Raw genomic sequence first — 16,928 nt, forward strand, 5'->3', positions numbered from 1 at the left:
TATCCAAAAACTTAGTTCAGTTTTAATTTTTAATAATTTTAGAAGTATAAAGCCTAGAGGCTTACAAAAGCATCATTTGAAAGTTTAATTATATTTGGTAGTGCTTTGCATGACTTCATATGTATAATGAGTATGCTTTTTCTTTCCTTCTCAATGAGTGAGGAAGGAGTAAAGGGAGGGAGAAAATTTGGAAATTAAAATAAAAATTAAAAAAGAAAGTTTAATTATTTAAATATCCATTGTACTTTTTTATTTTGAATAATAAATTAAAATTTTAAATTTTAGCAAGATAAGCACTATGTCATTATGCATTCCACATGCAATATTTTTTAGATGACAGTTTCATGACCAGTGAAGGGATAGAGGAAGACCTCTTGTTTGGTCATCTTGGTCCCCTGATCTATCTCCATTAGACTTTTATTTTGGCAGGAGGTGAGGTCATATCAAAGCTGTCATGCACGTATTGAAACTTCACAAGTCTTACATTACAAATGTGATCCTTTCAGTCACTGAGAAGTAAGGGATGGAATTTTTTACAAAGTTACAATTTTTTACAAAGTTCAAAAATTAACTAGAGTGATGATAGTAATATTGGAATTTAATATGAAACTTATCAATATTTTAAAAATGTAAATAATTAACCTTCTAAATATTACTTTTTGTAAGTTAGTAGCATTTATGCCTCTAAAGTTTTTAATGTTTAAAGCTGCACTAAAACTTTTAGGATAATCTGTATTTCTTACAAAGTAGATGAGGATGCATCATTAACTGGGTCTAGAACCATGTAGAAGGAAAATAGAGGGAAGAATGGATTGCTTTGATGAGACCATGCATTGCTTTTCCTTCCTTCCTTCTCCCTTTACCTCCCTCCCTTCCTCCCTTGCTTCCTTCCCTCCTTTCTTCATTTCTTCCTTTCTTTCTTCCTATCAACAATTACAAGCTTCTTCTTGCAACAAAAATTTGTCTATTTTTTTAAAACATGAATAGTCTTTTGGTAAAGATTCAAGTCTTATAATCTTTTGTCTGTTATACTTTCTGGAAGATTAAATTCTCCCATAAGGCAATAGGGAGGTATGGGGTATCAAGGGAAAGAGTGTGCATAGGTCTGACATATTATAAATGAAGAATTGCACAGGAGAAGTAGCCTAAAGGTTTCCATCATATCTTATATCATCATATAATATATGACTGAAAAGGAGGTGAGGTGGTTATGGAATTCGAGAGAGGGACAACCCATGAACATCCTGCAGATGGCCACATCATGTCAAAAGATCAAGAGGAATGCCTCCACTGTAGTGGGTCAACCCTTAGTGGAGAATTTATGGAACAACACAGAATGAAGGCAATGATGAGTCGTAATCTGCACAATTGGAGGGAGTAAGTATCCACATCAATGAGAACACAGAATCGTTGGAGTTATCAAAAAAACCAAACGTTTTAATGCAGCTTAGACCTAGATCTACTTATCACAGATTCTTAATTAACAGAGTACAAATTAATGATATATTGTTACATTTCACAATTTCATATCTGGAAAGGTCAATTTCCATTCCATCCCCTCATCTCATTTTTAACATCCACCCCTCTTTCTTCTCTTCATCAAAGAAGGCACCATGCTCTATGAGTGAAGCAGAATTGCAGAAGTTTAAAAGAAACATGAGATTGCAAATTTAGACATGTCCAATCCACAAGTTTGTACCAAAATATTTGTATTGAACATGTGGTAGAGCCTTTCAAGCTCATATTGTTCTGATCACCATAGTCGGACACATTGTACCTTGACTCCAGCAGAGTGATGCCATTTTGAGATCCTCTTTGAGAATGAAAGCCAACAACCTACAACATATTGAAGATTAAAGGCTTCTCACTGGTGACTTACTGATTCTAAAATAAAAGTGTCTTCATATGAAACTGTAAATGAAAGTCACAGAGATAGATATTCCTTTGCGTAACTCTGGACTCAGTAGGTCAAAAAGTCTTGGGTAGTAATTTACCAGCACAACAGAAGAGAAAGCCCTCAGAAAACAAGTGTTGAGGTACAAAGCCACGTTTTCCACCTTCCAACTTCATGTTCCATTGCCATATTGTTCCCCATTATGCTACAACTGTTATTAACTCTCGATTTTGGAGATAATGGTATTTAATTAAACTACTTTGCAGCTTACTACTGTTTCGGGAATTTGCTAATTAATCTTTATGTAATTGCTTTGCAATGGTTGTACAGCAAAAGTACTTAAATTATAAGTTGTACCTCTCACAGAGAATCTAATTTCTAAACATAACCCCACGTTAATAAGTAAAAGATCGAAGAGTTGGGGAGTTAACTCTTTAAGCTCCTCCTAACATTTAAGTCTTCTTGCTCATGGACCCAGCATGTTTGCAATAAATATATATTTATAGAGAACATTTCCTTATAGAAGCTCAAAGATTACTCTGTTAATCAAAGTCATTATTACTTTTTTTAATGCATTAGAAATTAGTAGCTTTTCCAGCACCTTCCCAAGTCCAAGACTGTACTTTTTATTAAAACCATAGACCTTATCCTGACAGACTAGAGTAGATGGAATTGAATATTTTTTCTGTTGAAAGCAAAGCAAAACCAAACCCAAGTTAATGCCTAGATCCAGGAGGCAGTTGACTCTACAAGGGTTCAGAAATACCATGAGGCCTTGCCAGAAAAGTTAATTTCTCCTCTCCCCTCCCCTTCCCTGTCTCTCCTCTCCTCTCCTCTCCTCTCCTCTCCTCTCCTCTCCTCTCCTCTCCTCTCCTCTCCTCTGCTCTCCTCTCCTCTGCTCTCCTCTCCTCTCCTCTCCTCTCCTCTCCTCTCCTCTCCTCTCCTCTCCTCTCCTCCCCTCCCCTCCCCTCTCCCCTCCCCTCCCCTCCTCTCCTCTCCTCTCCTCTCCTCTCCTCTCCTCTCCTCTCCTCTCCTCCCCTCCCCTCCCCTCTCCCCTCCCCTCCCCTCCTCTCCTCTCCTCTCCTCTCCTCTCCTCTCCTCTCCTCTCCTCTACTCTCCTCTCCTCTCCTCTCCTCTTTTCTCTCTGTCTCTCTTGCTCTTACTGTTTCTTTCTCTGTCTTTGTCTCTGTCTCTCCATTTTTCTTTCTGTCTGTCTCTATTTTTTAAAATTATTTTTATTTTATTATTTTATATATACATATATGTATGTATATATGTGTGTATGTGTATATGTACACACACACACACACACAGAGCTGGTTGTAATCCTTCATTCTTGAAGAAGACCAAAACGATATCACCATGATAAAGTGAAGTTTCAGTGTGTGTGACTGTGGCTGATCAGACCAATATGAGCTCGGAATGTTCTACCATAGATTGGGCACAGATAGTCCGGGTGAAGATTTGAGGTGGTTACTCCAATGCATCCTATATTTCCTTTGTGCTGTTTCAATTCTGCTTTGCTCATAGAGCACAGCATCTTTTCTGATGTGGGCTCGCCATGCTGAGTGGTCCTGTACCAGTGTTTCCCATGTCGCACAATCAAATCCAAAGTTCTTGAGAGAAACCTTGAGAGTGTCTTTGTATTGCTTCTTCTGACCACCATGTGATTGCACGCCCCATGCAAGTTCTCCATAAAATAGTCTTTTTGGCAAGTATACATTTTGCATTCAAACAAAGTGGCCAGCCTATCAGATTTGTACTCTCAGAAGCATAGTTTGAATGCTTGGCAGTTTAATTCAAGCAAAGACCTTAGTGTCTCGTACCTTATCCTGCCAGGTGAACCTCAGAATCTTCCTGAGACCGTTGAAATGGATGCAATTCAGTTTCCTGGCATGGCACTGGTAGACTGTCCATGTTTCAGAGGCATACAACAATGAGGTCAGCACAATGGCTATGTAGACCTTCAGTCTGGTAGTCAGTCTAATACCTCTTCTCTCCCAAACTTTTCTTCAGAATCTCCCAAACACGGAGCTAACTCTGGCAATGTGTATGTCAACCTCATTGTCAATGTGTACATCCCTGGAAAGTACACTACCAAGGTAAGCAACCTTATCCACAGCATTCAAAACTTCCCCATTTGTTGTAACGGATGGTTCCACGTATGGATGGTGTGGTAGTTAGTGGCTGATGGAGCACCTGTGTTTTCTTGGTGTTAATTATTAGGCCAAAATTAGCACAGGCAGCAGAGAATTGATCCCTGCTTTGTTGCATCTCAGCTTCACAGGCAGCATTGAGTGCACAGTCATCTGCAAACAGAAAATCATGCACCAACACTCCCTCCACTTTAGTCTTACCTTGTAACCTTTTCAAATTAAAAAACTTACCATCAATATGGTAGTTGACTTTGATGCCATGTTCCTCTTCATTGAAAGCATTTGACAACATGACTAAAAACATCATGCTAAAAAGCATGGGAGCAAGCACATAGAACTGTTTTACTTCATTGATGACTGGGAAGGCATGAGAGCATTGTCCAATATCCAGACCCAGGCAAACATCATGCCATCATGAAATTGACATACAATGCTGTGTTTATGCATACATACAAACATACATACATATATACATATATATTTTCTATATATATATAACATTACTCTCCCAGTAATTACCAGACAGACACTGATTTTTAAAGTGATAGGAAATTAGACCTACCTACCAAGAGGGTGTGCTTATTTCAGGTGATGTAGGTCATTTCTTGCAAGGTACTCACTTTGCCAAATTAAACATTAGAAGATTGATGAATAGAGAATTTGAGCAAGGCAGGCTAGGTGCTCTTTAGGGATGCTTCCATCAAGATATAATATCTTAGTGAGTTGTGCTGCCAGAGTTCTACTAACTAGGTAATTGATTCAGTCATCCCCTACCTTCTTTACAGGGATGGGGAACTGTGGGTATGGCACACTGAGTGTCAAAAGTACACAGACATTTGATAGTTTAGTTAGTTGTGCTGAAATGTTATGTTTCCCCCTCTTTTGAATTTTTTTGTTATATCAAATGATTCTCTAGAGGGTGAGGAGGAAAGAATTCATTGGAAACAGAAGGTGGCATAAAAATATCAATAAAATATTGTTTAATTAAAAGAGAACTTCCATTAATCATTAAGATTAGAGAAGCCCAGAACGGGAAAAGTTTGGGAGATTAGTGAAACATTACCACTCTTTGGTTCTCCTTTTTAGCCTCCATTGCAAATAGCTCCCCTTATTTCTGCATTTATCATTAACATGTTAATTTTCAAATTAACAGCTCAGCCTTTCCATAGTTGCTTTTAGATTCTTTTCTGTCTACCCCTGCTAGATCTGTGGAAATGCCCTAGCTTATCTTTTGAGTTGTGACTAGATTCTTAAGTAGTCTGAATCAAACTCATTTAGGGAGGATGACTTGTATGGCAAAGTGATTCTCATCTATAAAATGCAATTTCCTGGAGAGCAAAGGGTTCTCTTCAGTTGGTATTTATATCCCCAGCACTTAGCTGGGGTTCATAGTACCATTGCCCATCAGGTGTGTTCCCCATTGATTACCATCTAATTAAGTTTGTCTAATTGAAAATGTGTTATGCGGTTCTATTTTAGCTTCAAATTCACAGGATTGAATTATCTGAAATTATTTTCTGCTACTAAGGGTGCCCCCTGTGTTTGGAACTTAGAACCTCTTCACAACAATCTTTTAGAATACAACCTTCTCAAATTTTGGGGGAAAATGCATTATTGTCAATATGATCAGTTCAACACATATTTAAGGAACCATTACAAATATAACATATCTTCTGAGCCTACTTTCCCAAATACGTATTTGCATTGGTGGGCCATGTTCCCACCAAAGAACTGATTATTCATCCTTTCATGGATTATTCTAAGGGATGAGGTTTTCCAGTACTATTATATATCCAGTTTATAATCTTGATTGATTATAAGCTAGCCATACAGTTAAATTTTAGAAAGTTATTTAATAATATGGTATGACAAGGACAGTTAGTACAAAATATCCACCTAGACTAGGGACACACTGTTCCCTTGCACTACAAGATTCCTGGGAAGAATAGGCATATGTGGCCAAAGTTTAAATGTACAATTTGTAGTCTGCAGAACTCCTTTTCTCCCTTATGAGTTTCCTTAGGTCTAACTATCTTGATGGCTCTGAAGTTCAGTGCCCTTGTAGGGCCTAATTCTGCCTTTTCTTACTTAGTTTAATTTATCTTCAGTCTGCATCTAAGCTACCTATGTGAATGTTGTCATTAGCTATTGCAATTTTAGGGATGTTTACATAGGAATGAATGACAACCAGAACTACGGATCTTTTTGACCTTTCGAAGCTCATAAACTCTTCTTCCCCTGGTAAGGGGTAAGGATGGAGAGAAGAGGAAGGAAGAACAGGAATTCCCTTGACCACTGCTGCTACTGGAACAGTCAGACTCTAGCACTGGCTTGCTGTTTTAAATACAATTCAGCAGAGTCTTTGTGCTTCTTTTCCACCAATAACAAAACCTTTGCTTTGGTTAGCCAGTTATTTTTGTCCAGTGATCAAAGCACTCTACTGCTCCCAAATTGATTAATGTCGTCCTCATTTTGTTCTCATCTATACCTTTGATTATGAAGTTATGCCTTTGATTGAATCAAAGAAATCTGAGCCTTCTGAATTTATTTTAATTGAGTTTGGGGATGGAAATCCCTCACCTTTACGTATGCAAAACCATGTGCTAGATTGGGGTAAAGAAAGTCAAAAACAAATCAGCTTTCATTCTAATACAATAGCTTTCTATAGCATAGTAAGATTTATAGTGAGCTTGCCTCACAGAAACTTGTAAAACAGGTAATATAAATATTATTTTTAATATCTATTTTATTTTCCCCCTAATCCTACATTAAAACAATTTTTTAACATTTGCTTTTTTTAAGTTTTGAGTTTCAAATTCTATTCCTTTCTTCTTCCCTCCCCTCCCCCTTCCCTGAAATGGTAAGCAAGCAGATATAGGTTATCCATGTGGATTCATGTAAAACATTTCCATATTAGTTTTTTTGTACAAGAATGTAAGCATCATTCATCATAGACTCAGCCTCCAAATCTGTATAATGGAGATAAAACCTGCTCAGGGTCACAGAACTAGACATAGTAACCTAGCTAGCTTCCAGTCCACAACTCTTCTCACCACATCATGCTATTTCCTTGCCACTCAAAGCCAGACAAACAAAAGCTGTTCTCTTCTCCCTACAGAATTGCTAATATAGTAAACACCTCTTTAATCCTCATGCTTAGCTTATCCATCCAATTATGTTTGGGGAACAGGGCATGCTTATTGAATGTACCTATTGACTTGAAAATGTGGTTATTTGAGCATGGACTTTTTAAGTGAATAGGATAAACAGGAATTTAATAACTTAAATTGAATTTATAAAGCAATCCATACTTTTTAAAATTCTTTCTCTCTCACATACTACATACATATATACATACATATATACAGAGATACACATACGCATAGAACTTTATTAATTAGGTCAGTAACTGACAAATAGGAGTGTAACCCTGGGGAGTACATTCTCTTCTCCCCCAGGCAGAGACATCTCACATAGTTCTTCCCCATAGCCAATCAAAATATTCTATGGATCTAAATTTGCATAAAATTGTAGCTCCAAAGTTCCCAACTATGCCTTTGCTTTTGCTAGTCAACCAAAGAGTATAATCAGTTTAAGAAGGAAATGAATTTAATGAACTTGCATAGTAAGATTAATAAAAGAATGTTTTTCTTACAAATACATACACCCTCAGTTAGAAAGAATGGGAAAACCTAAGGAACATACAGGAAGAATCATAGGTTCAGGGAAAATGTGTGGCTAGAGCACACACATGGAGGCACACATATTTAGGGAAGATGCGTGCATGTGAAGAGGCCCACAAATCACACCTCCAATGCTATAGGGCTGCCAGGGTCTCCTGGTGATGGCATCACACTGCTCCCACTTGGGATGCTCCCCATTCGTCAATAACTGCATCTTAAGATGCTCCCTTACAGATCTAGTCCTTTACTTCAATGGTTACATCTTCTCACTAGCATGGGTGCACCTTCTCTTGCTCCAGAGAGCCTCACCATCTCAGGATATGCCATATAGATATCTACCCAGGGTGCTGGAGGTATTTCTATAAGATGTTTAGCATTTAATGGGTACCAGTGCAATGCTCTGGTCATCCATCTGCTATGCTTTGCTTTTGCTATATGATTGGTCTGCCTCCTTTTCTTATCATACATTACTTGGATGATGTCTTTTACATCATGAATCTTATGCACATGTTATCATAGACAATCTCATGCCTTCTATTCATCTATCTTCCTTTGGGTCCTTTAATTTTTAGTTTTTAGAGACCTGATTCTTACAAATATGTAGCCATCTAGCATCATGAGGAGAATAGTTAGCATTAAAAAATGGATTTGCATCAGATAGGAATTTGGGAGCACTGACATTTTAATGCAATTTTCCAGTTGCAATTGTAGCTATTTCCTTCTTTTTTTGTAAATCTGGGTCTGCTTACTGACCATTTGCAAACCAAAATAAAGCAGAACTTATTATTCTTTCCCCTAAACTCTCCTTCTACTCCCTTCCTTATTACTGTAGAGGGCAACACCATGGTCCCAGTCCCTCAAGCTAGCAACCTTGCAGTTATCTTGAATATCTTTCTCTCACTCAGTCCTAATTTCCAACCTGCCCAGGCCTGTCAATTTCACTTTTGCAACTTCTCTCAAATACGTCCCCTTTTCTCCCTTGACACTGCCCCCACTCTAGTGTAGGCCCTCGTTGCCTCATGCCTGGACTATTGCAATAGCCTGCTGGTGGGTCTGCCTTCTACTCCCTTCCATCCTCCATTTGGCCCACTTGAAGTGATTTTCCTAAAATGTAGAATCCACTGTGTCACTCCCATACTCAGTAACTATCACCTCCAGGATCAAATATAAAAATCTCTGTTTGACATTCAAAGTCCTTCCTAATCTAGCCCCCATTTACCTTTCTAGCCTTCTTACATCTTACATCTCCACATAGTCTTAGTCCGATGACAGTGGCTTCCTGGCAGTTCCATAAACAAGAGATTCTACCTCTCAGCTTTGGGCATTTTCTCTGGCTGCCCTCTATGTCCAAAGTGCTCTCCTGTATCTACCCTATCTACTGGCTTCCCTGACTTCCTTTAAATTCCAACTAAAATTCTACCTCAGAGGTTTCCAAACTTGTATGGTCTACCACCCCTTTCCTCCCCCCACCCCAAAAATACTCAGCAACCCCCTGGGAATCTACTTTCTTTAACCCTTTAACAGTTTTTTTAAAAAAATAATTTGCATCATTTAAAAAATGTCTACTTTTTAAATGACTCATCTTAAATATAATAATTTATTATAAATTTGTGGAGGGTTTTCTGCATTGAAATTCTGATGACATAATATTGTGTCATATAACTATATAGTATCATGTTGTCAACAAGTCATTACACGCACATGTTCCTGCCGATGCATGCTGGATTTCCTAACAAGGTGTTATATACACTCTCCTGCATGTTAAGACCTGTTGGTGGATTTGACCACTGATTGATTATAACTTGCATTTTGTGTGTTTATTTGTAAAATAATGTAATCCCTACAAGTTTAACTCTTACACAATAGATGAAACATGTATAAACAGTTTTTCAAAATTCTCTTCTTATGCTTTCATCATTCCCTGATTTTTACTCAGTGCCCCCCCCCCAATTGCATCTGGGGCTACTGCCAACCCCCTGGATAGTTTCAATGGCCCTGGGGTGGCCTCTCTCACTTTTGGAACTTATAGGAAGCCTTTCCCAACCGCTCTTAATGCTAGTGCCTTACCTATGTTTTCTCAGTCCATACATTGCTTACTTGTATATGTTTGCTCGTATGTTGTCTCTTTCATTAGGTTGTAAGCTTCTTGAGGGCAAGAACTGTCTTTTGCCTCTCTGTATCCCCACTGCTTAGTACAGTGTCTGGCATATAATAGGCACTTAATAAATGTTCACCCATCGACTGCCTGCCTGCTACAAACTAACTCTATGTCATATTAATGGGAGACTAGACCTGTCCAACATGAGCAACTGTTCTGTAAAATGGTATTGGTGGTCTCTCAGGTGGTGTTAGTATTATTAAATAGATTAGAAAATTGCTGGATTAGTAACAGGCATTTTTCATTCATTTACATTTTCCTCTGTAGTATATTAAATAGTTGATCTCTATTGAGTGACCTTGGGTTCCAAGGAATAGGTCCTTCAGAGTTCTGGAAATTCAGTTCAGTATGTACATGTGGAGGGCCTCATCATTTGAAGGACTCTCTCTTCCATCTGGGCCCTGTGCTTGGCATCTTCAAAGATAGTGGAAATTTTTGTGATGATCATATATTTCCCTGTTTTTATGGGTTGCTCAACATTGATAATCAATTTTCCAGAGTTTTCTCTGTGGTTGCATCTATCAAAAATACAGTTTGGTTATTCATTTTATTATAACTTGATGAAATTCTAATTTCATTTTTCATATTTCTCTTGATAGCTTATCTTCCTAAATTAAAGTTATCTAGAGTCATATGAAAAAATACTCTAAATCACTACTGATTAGAGAAATACAAATCAAAACAATGCTGAGATACCATATCACACCTGTCAGATTGACTAACATGACAAAAGAGGAAAATGATAAATATTGGAGAAGATGTGGGAAAATTGGAACACTAATGCATTGTTGGTGGAGTTATGAACTGATCTTACCATTCTGGAGAGGAATTTGGAACTATGCCCAAAGGGCTATAAAACTATTTGACCCAATAATACCAGTTCTTGGCCTGTATCCCAAAGAGATCATAAAAATTGGGAAAAGACCCACATGTACAAAAATATTTATAGCAGCTCTTTTTGTGGTGGCAAAGAATTGGAAGTTGAGGGGATGTCCATCAAATGGGGAATGGCTGAACAAGCTGTGGCATTTGAATGTAATGGAATACTATTGTGCTATAAGAAATGATGAGCAGGCAGACTTCAGAAAAACTGGGAAAGACTTACGTGAACTGATGCTGAGTGAAGTGAGCAGAACCAGCAAAACATTGTTCACAGTAACAGCAATGTTGTACAATGACTGAGTTTAATAGACTTAGCTCTTCTCAGCAGTGCAAGGATCTAAGACAACTCCAAACGACTCATGATGGAAAATGCTATTCATATCCAGAGAAAGAACTTTGGAGTCCAAATGCAGATGGAAGCAGACTATTTGCTCTCCTTTTCTTTGATTGTTTCATTCAGATTCTTCTTTCTTGTGGTTCCTCCCATCAGTTCTAATTCTTCTTCATATCATGACTATTGTGAAAATATGTTTAATATGAATGTATTGCATATTGTCTTAGAGAGGGGGGAGGAAAGGGAAAGGGTGAAAATTTAAAACTCAAAATTTTATGGAAGTGAATATTGAAAACTAAAAACAAATTAATTATAAAAAAAGATAGTGTATCTTCCTTTCTGACATTTTAACCCACTCAGTCACAATTCCATTTTGTTAGTCTTCTCTCTTCTGTTGTGGGTTCATTTCTTTGGATTTTTTTTCTCCTTCCAAAAATCAATTTTCTTTTGGATGTTTTTATTAATTCTACTTCTGTTGGTGTTTCTATGACTTCATTTGACTGATATAACAGGCATATAGTGGAGGCTGGCTGCTGATTGCTAAATTTTCAACGTTAGCATTTACTAACAGGATATGAAATAAAGATCAGGAGCAGAATTTGTTTGGGAAAGTATACATCTTTGTGTGTGTGTGTATGTTTGTGTGTGTGTGTGTGCGTGTGTGTCTATACTTATAGAGAAACATATCCAAACTTAATTATAGCCTTCTGGGGTGCGAAGGAGGGGAAAAAAGAACAAAGTAAAAAAGTGCACAACAGAGAACAAAAGAAAACTTAAAAGGAAGAAAAGATGGACAGTTCTCAACATTAAGTGTGTTATTTATCATATAGGCTTTCTAGAAATTAAAGTTTGTTGTTACATATTTTGAATCCTCTGTTATGTTCTGCTATGCACATGACATGGTTTTTTTCTTTCTTTCTTACTTTGTGTATAAATCCCAATATTTAAGCTTATGATATGTTTTTGTTTCTTATCTCTATTCTGTATTTGTATCCTGGAATTTGAATCTCAAATAAAATTTAAATTTGTAGCAAATGCTACAAATCAGGGCCTGATTTATTGCTTTGTTGATTATCTGTACTTAAGAAAGTGATGAATAAAAAGTGAATAGTGCAAATTAAGTTTAAAAATGTGTTGATTATTTCCCCCTAGTGGATGGTTATTAAACATTTACCAGCATTCCTTTAGACATAGACTTGGAGAGGCTAGGTTGTTGGTATGCTTTCTTGTGGAGCAGATGCTCTTATGCATCTCTAAGGACTCTGGGGTTTTGTCATTAGCCTCATAGCTGTGCCCTTAAGATCCCTGGTCCTTTTCTTCTGCATTGCAGCTGAGCTCTAACACATGGGCCTTTTTTTTTTTCCCAATTGGACTCTGAGCTCCTTGAGAACAAATAATGTCTTCTTTTTCTCTAGCACTTAGGACAGTTGTTTTTATATAGAAAGCACAGTACATGCTTTTCACTTCATTCATTCATTCATCTTGATCTTCCCCTAAAGCCTTCTTTCTAGAGGTTTCTATTTCTCTGTTTTGTTCAGTCATTTTTCAATTGTATCCAGCACTTCATGACCCCATTTGAGGTTTTCTTGGCAAAGATATTGGTGTGATTTTGCCATTTCTTTCTCCAGCTCATTTTACAGATGAGGGAATGGAGGCAAATAGGGTTAAGTGACTTGCCCAAGGGTCACACAGCTAGTGAGTGTCTGAGACCAGATTTGAACTCAGAAAGATGAGTCTTCCTGACTCCAGGTATGGCACTTTATCCATTGCACCACCTAGCTCTCTTTCTCTCTATCTAGTCCAATCCTGTAAAAAGCACGTTATCAGTTCAGATTTCAGTTTCTTCAGCCTACAAGAAAATTTGAAGTCCATTAGATAAAACATTCATTTTCACCAATAATTGTTGTTTCCAGAGAATAATTAGGAATGAAATGAATCTAGGAGATTCCTCCTAGGAGTTGTGAGGTTACTATATAGTCTTTGGCAAACCATATGCCACAGTTCCCTCTTCTTGAGGCACACAAACTCCACTGGAAAAAGGCATCCTTCTCTGTGCCATATCTGAAAACTTCAAAAGCAATGTGAAAACCTTCCTTATAGGTGCAGGATGGTCCAGGACTAAATCGGTACCCTTTCCTAAATTGCTGGTAGAGATGCAGACCGTGGAGAACATGGAAGAATATGCCATTTGGGTCCTTCCTAATTCCAGTGACTAGGCTGAAATAATAGTCATAGCTTCTAAAGACCAAGGATCATTAAAAAGAATGTATTATTTACCTATTTCTTTTAGATGTTTTACTAGGATGATCCTGAAAACTGAGGATATGGATTCACCTTGAAACATAGTTTTGCTGTTTGATGAGCATTCCGTAAGACCAATGGAGACTGAGAGAAGATAGTTCCAACCAGATTGGCTCCATGATGGAGTACTCCATTATGATCTCCGTTGAATAGACATTTTCAGGAAGCTCCTTCCCCATATACAAATCACAGAACACTTAAGAGATAGAACAAGCTTCAGAAATAATCTGGTTCTTGTTAGTCATAAAAAGAAAAACATAACAGGCTTAGAGTCTAAGCATCTGAGTTCAGCTCCCAGCTCTATCTATCACTATTGGCATCATTGGTTATTCCATCTCTAAGTCATACAGTCCTAAATCTTAGCTCTATATGTTAAGCAAATTTAGGGTTAGGGTTAAATATAATTGTCAACAATTTTTCTGGCTATAAAGATTCTTCTAGATAAATATCTCCTAATTGGCTTTTTAAAAATGAGAAAGAACAAGGATGGAAGGATATTTTGCTTGCTGTTGTTCATGGGGGATTTTAAACCTGAAAGCAGTGTTAAGCAATAGAGACCTATCTAATACTTTGAGCATCTTTTTGACATTGGACAGCTTATTTAAAAAGCAAGCCTACATGCCAAAATTCCAGGAAAATTTATGGTCTTCTGTCTCCTCAACCATGATCTCATTCTTCTTTCTAGATCACACAAGGAACCATGTCGATTCTAAGTGTAGGTATATGAAAATCTCACTGCAGGTGGGCCCCAAGTTAAATAATAGCTGCATTTCAGTCAAAGGGTAGGAATTGAGTTGTGTTGTTTTTGTGTTTTCCCCCCAAACGAGGTGCCCTTGGTACACTGCAAATCAAGGATCCCTGCAGAGACATTTTCTGTTATGTAAATTCATTTTTGTGTAGTGAGTTTTCTCAGCTGGAATTTCCTGTATGGGGAGGGTCCAGTAATTTTGATTATGGTACAGTAATTACAATAACAATAATGATAATTCAGATTTATTACAGCTGTGAATGTATGTGTGTGCTCATAAGACAGAAAACTCAGTTTAAGGTTTATGAGATTCTATCTTCCCAACCATCCTGTGAGGTAGCTAATAGAATGGGGCACATGATGTAGTAGAAAGAACTCTGGATTCAGAATCAGAGGACCAGGTTCAAATCCTGGTTCTGCCATTTTATTATCTGTGCGACCCCGGGTAAGTCATTTATATTCTCAGGCCTCTAGTTTTCTCATGTCCCTGTTGACTTTTTACCTGACAATTTTATAAACATTATTATCTTCATTTTAGAGATGAGAAAAATGAGGTTCACTGAAAGATTTGAACTCAAAAGACTTGGGTTCAAATCCCAGTTGAAACACTTGTTATTACTTTTGTGAACTGGGGGAATTCACTTAAGTTCTCTGGAGTTCAATTTCTTCATTGACTTGAACTAGATGCTCACATAGGTCCCTTCTATCTCTAAATCTATGATCTGATGATCTTAGGAAATGAAGAGACTTACTGATGTTCATCAGTGTAAGTAAGGGTCAGAGATGGGCCTTGAACCCAATGTTCTTTTTTTTTTTTATTTTTTTTAAATTTTTTTTTTTATTATTTTTTAATGTTTAACAATCACTGCCATACAATTGAGATTTTATCCCCCCCACACCTACCCCCCACGACCCCCCTCCCTCCCCATGACTGCATATAGTTCTATATAGGTTCTACATATACTTTCCTATTGAGTATATTTTCACTATAGTCATGCTATGTAGTCAGACTAAAATAAATGAAAGAAATCATATAACAAATCAAAACATGATACACAAACACATACACATACACAAACATGATCTGCTACATTTTGTGAATGACTTCCATATTTCTCTCTCTGAGTGTGGAAGGCATTTTGCCTTGAGAACCACCATTGGGATTTTTTTTTTTTATAAGAAGTTTTTGCGTTATTACAAAATTCCAAGTCTACCAGAAAAAACTCTCGCACACTGTGGTCGTTGCTGTGCACAAAGTTCTCCTGGTTCTGCTCCTTTCACTCAGCATCAGGTTATATAAGTCCTTCCAGGCCTCTCTGAAGTCTTCTTGTTCATCATTTCTTATGGCACAATAGTACTCCATTACATTCATATACCATAATTTATTCAGCCATTCCCCAATTGATGGACATCCCCTTGACTTCCAGTTTTTGGCAACTACATAGAGTGCTGCTATAAATATTTTTGTACATGTGGGACCCTTTCCCATTTTTATGATCTCTTGGGGATACAGTCCTAGTAGCGATATTGCTGGGTCAAAGGGTATGCACATTTTTGTAGCCCTTTGGGCATAGTTCCAAATTGCTCTCCAGAATGGTTGGATGCGCTCGCAGCTCCACCAACAATGAATTAGTGTTCCAACTCTCCCACATCCTCTCCAGCATTTATCATTTTCTTGTTCTGTCATGTTTGCCAATCTTAGAGGTGTGATGTGGTACCTCAGAGTTGTTTTGATTTGCTTCTCTCTAATCAATAGTGATTTAGAGCATTTTTTCATATGATTATAGATATCTTTAATTTCTTCCTCTGAAAATTGCCTGTTCATATCCTTTGACCATTTATCAATTGGGGAATGACTTGTATGATTATACATATGAGTCAGTTCTCTATATATTCTAGAAATGAGGCCTTTATCCCCGAGCTTAGCTGTAAAAATTCTTTCCCAATTTACTACATCCCTCCGAATTTTGGTTGCATTGGAACCCAATGTTCTTAACTCTAAATTCAGTAGGCAGAGGGGTTTGTGAGACATTCATTTATTTGTCTGTGGGAAATCTCTTCTATAAGTTGGCAGAGGTAATTGAAGCTTCTCAAAGAAAAGAGCCTTACCCTGAAGGCAAGGGTAACTTACAAGGGTAACAATACTTCATGACCCCACTTGGGGTTTTCTTGACAATGATACTGGAGTGGTTTTCCATTTCCATCTCTGGGTCCATTTAGAGATGAGGAAACTGAAGCAAACAGGCTTAAGTGACTTGCCCAAGGTTCCATAGCTAGAAAGTGTCTGAGGTCAGATTTGAACTTAAGTCCACCTGACTCCAGGGCCAGCACTCTATCCACTGTGCCATGATTACTTGGACCAAAACCAGCTAGTGCTTTCCAATTCACTTCAATTCAACAAATATTTTTTGATTGTGGAGTATTTTCTGTGTGCCATGTATTTTCCCCCTCCTGATTTCTTACCTCCACCTTGTTTTCCTGTTGTGGCTTGGGGAAGCTCTCCTCTCTTTCTTTGAAGACTGAGAATGGGAGAAAATTATAGTCATTAAGGCTCACTATTATATGACAGCAAACACTGAGAATAAGAATCCCTGGTGAATTCCAAATGGTATTGGTTAGGAGGAAAACCTGGTCTGGATTTAAGGTCTAAGTCATCATATCAGGAAACCCTAGGAAATATGGAATAGGCTAGAGGGAGAATTTGGGGGATCATTAGTAGAATAGGAAATGTCATCTTTATGAGTGTATATTAAGCAAAGTACTATGAAAAGA

Source organism: Notamacropus eugenii, chromosome 1 (assembly GCF_028372415.1).
Source record: "Notamacropus eugenii isolate mMacEug1 chromosome 1, mMacEug1.pri_v2, whole genome shotgun sequence".
In the NCBI taxonomy this organism is placed as follows: domain Eukaryota; kingdom Metazoa; phylum Chordata; class Mammalia; order Diprotodontia; family Macropodidae; genus Notamacropus; species Notamacropus eugenii.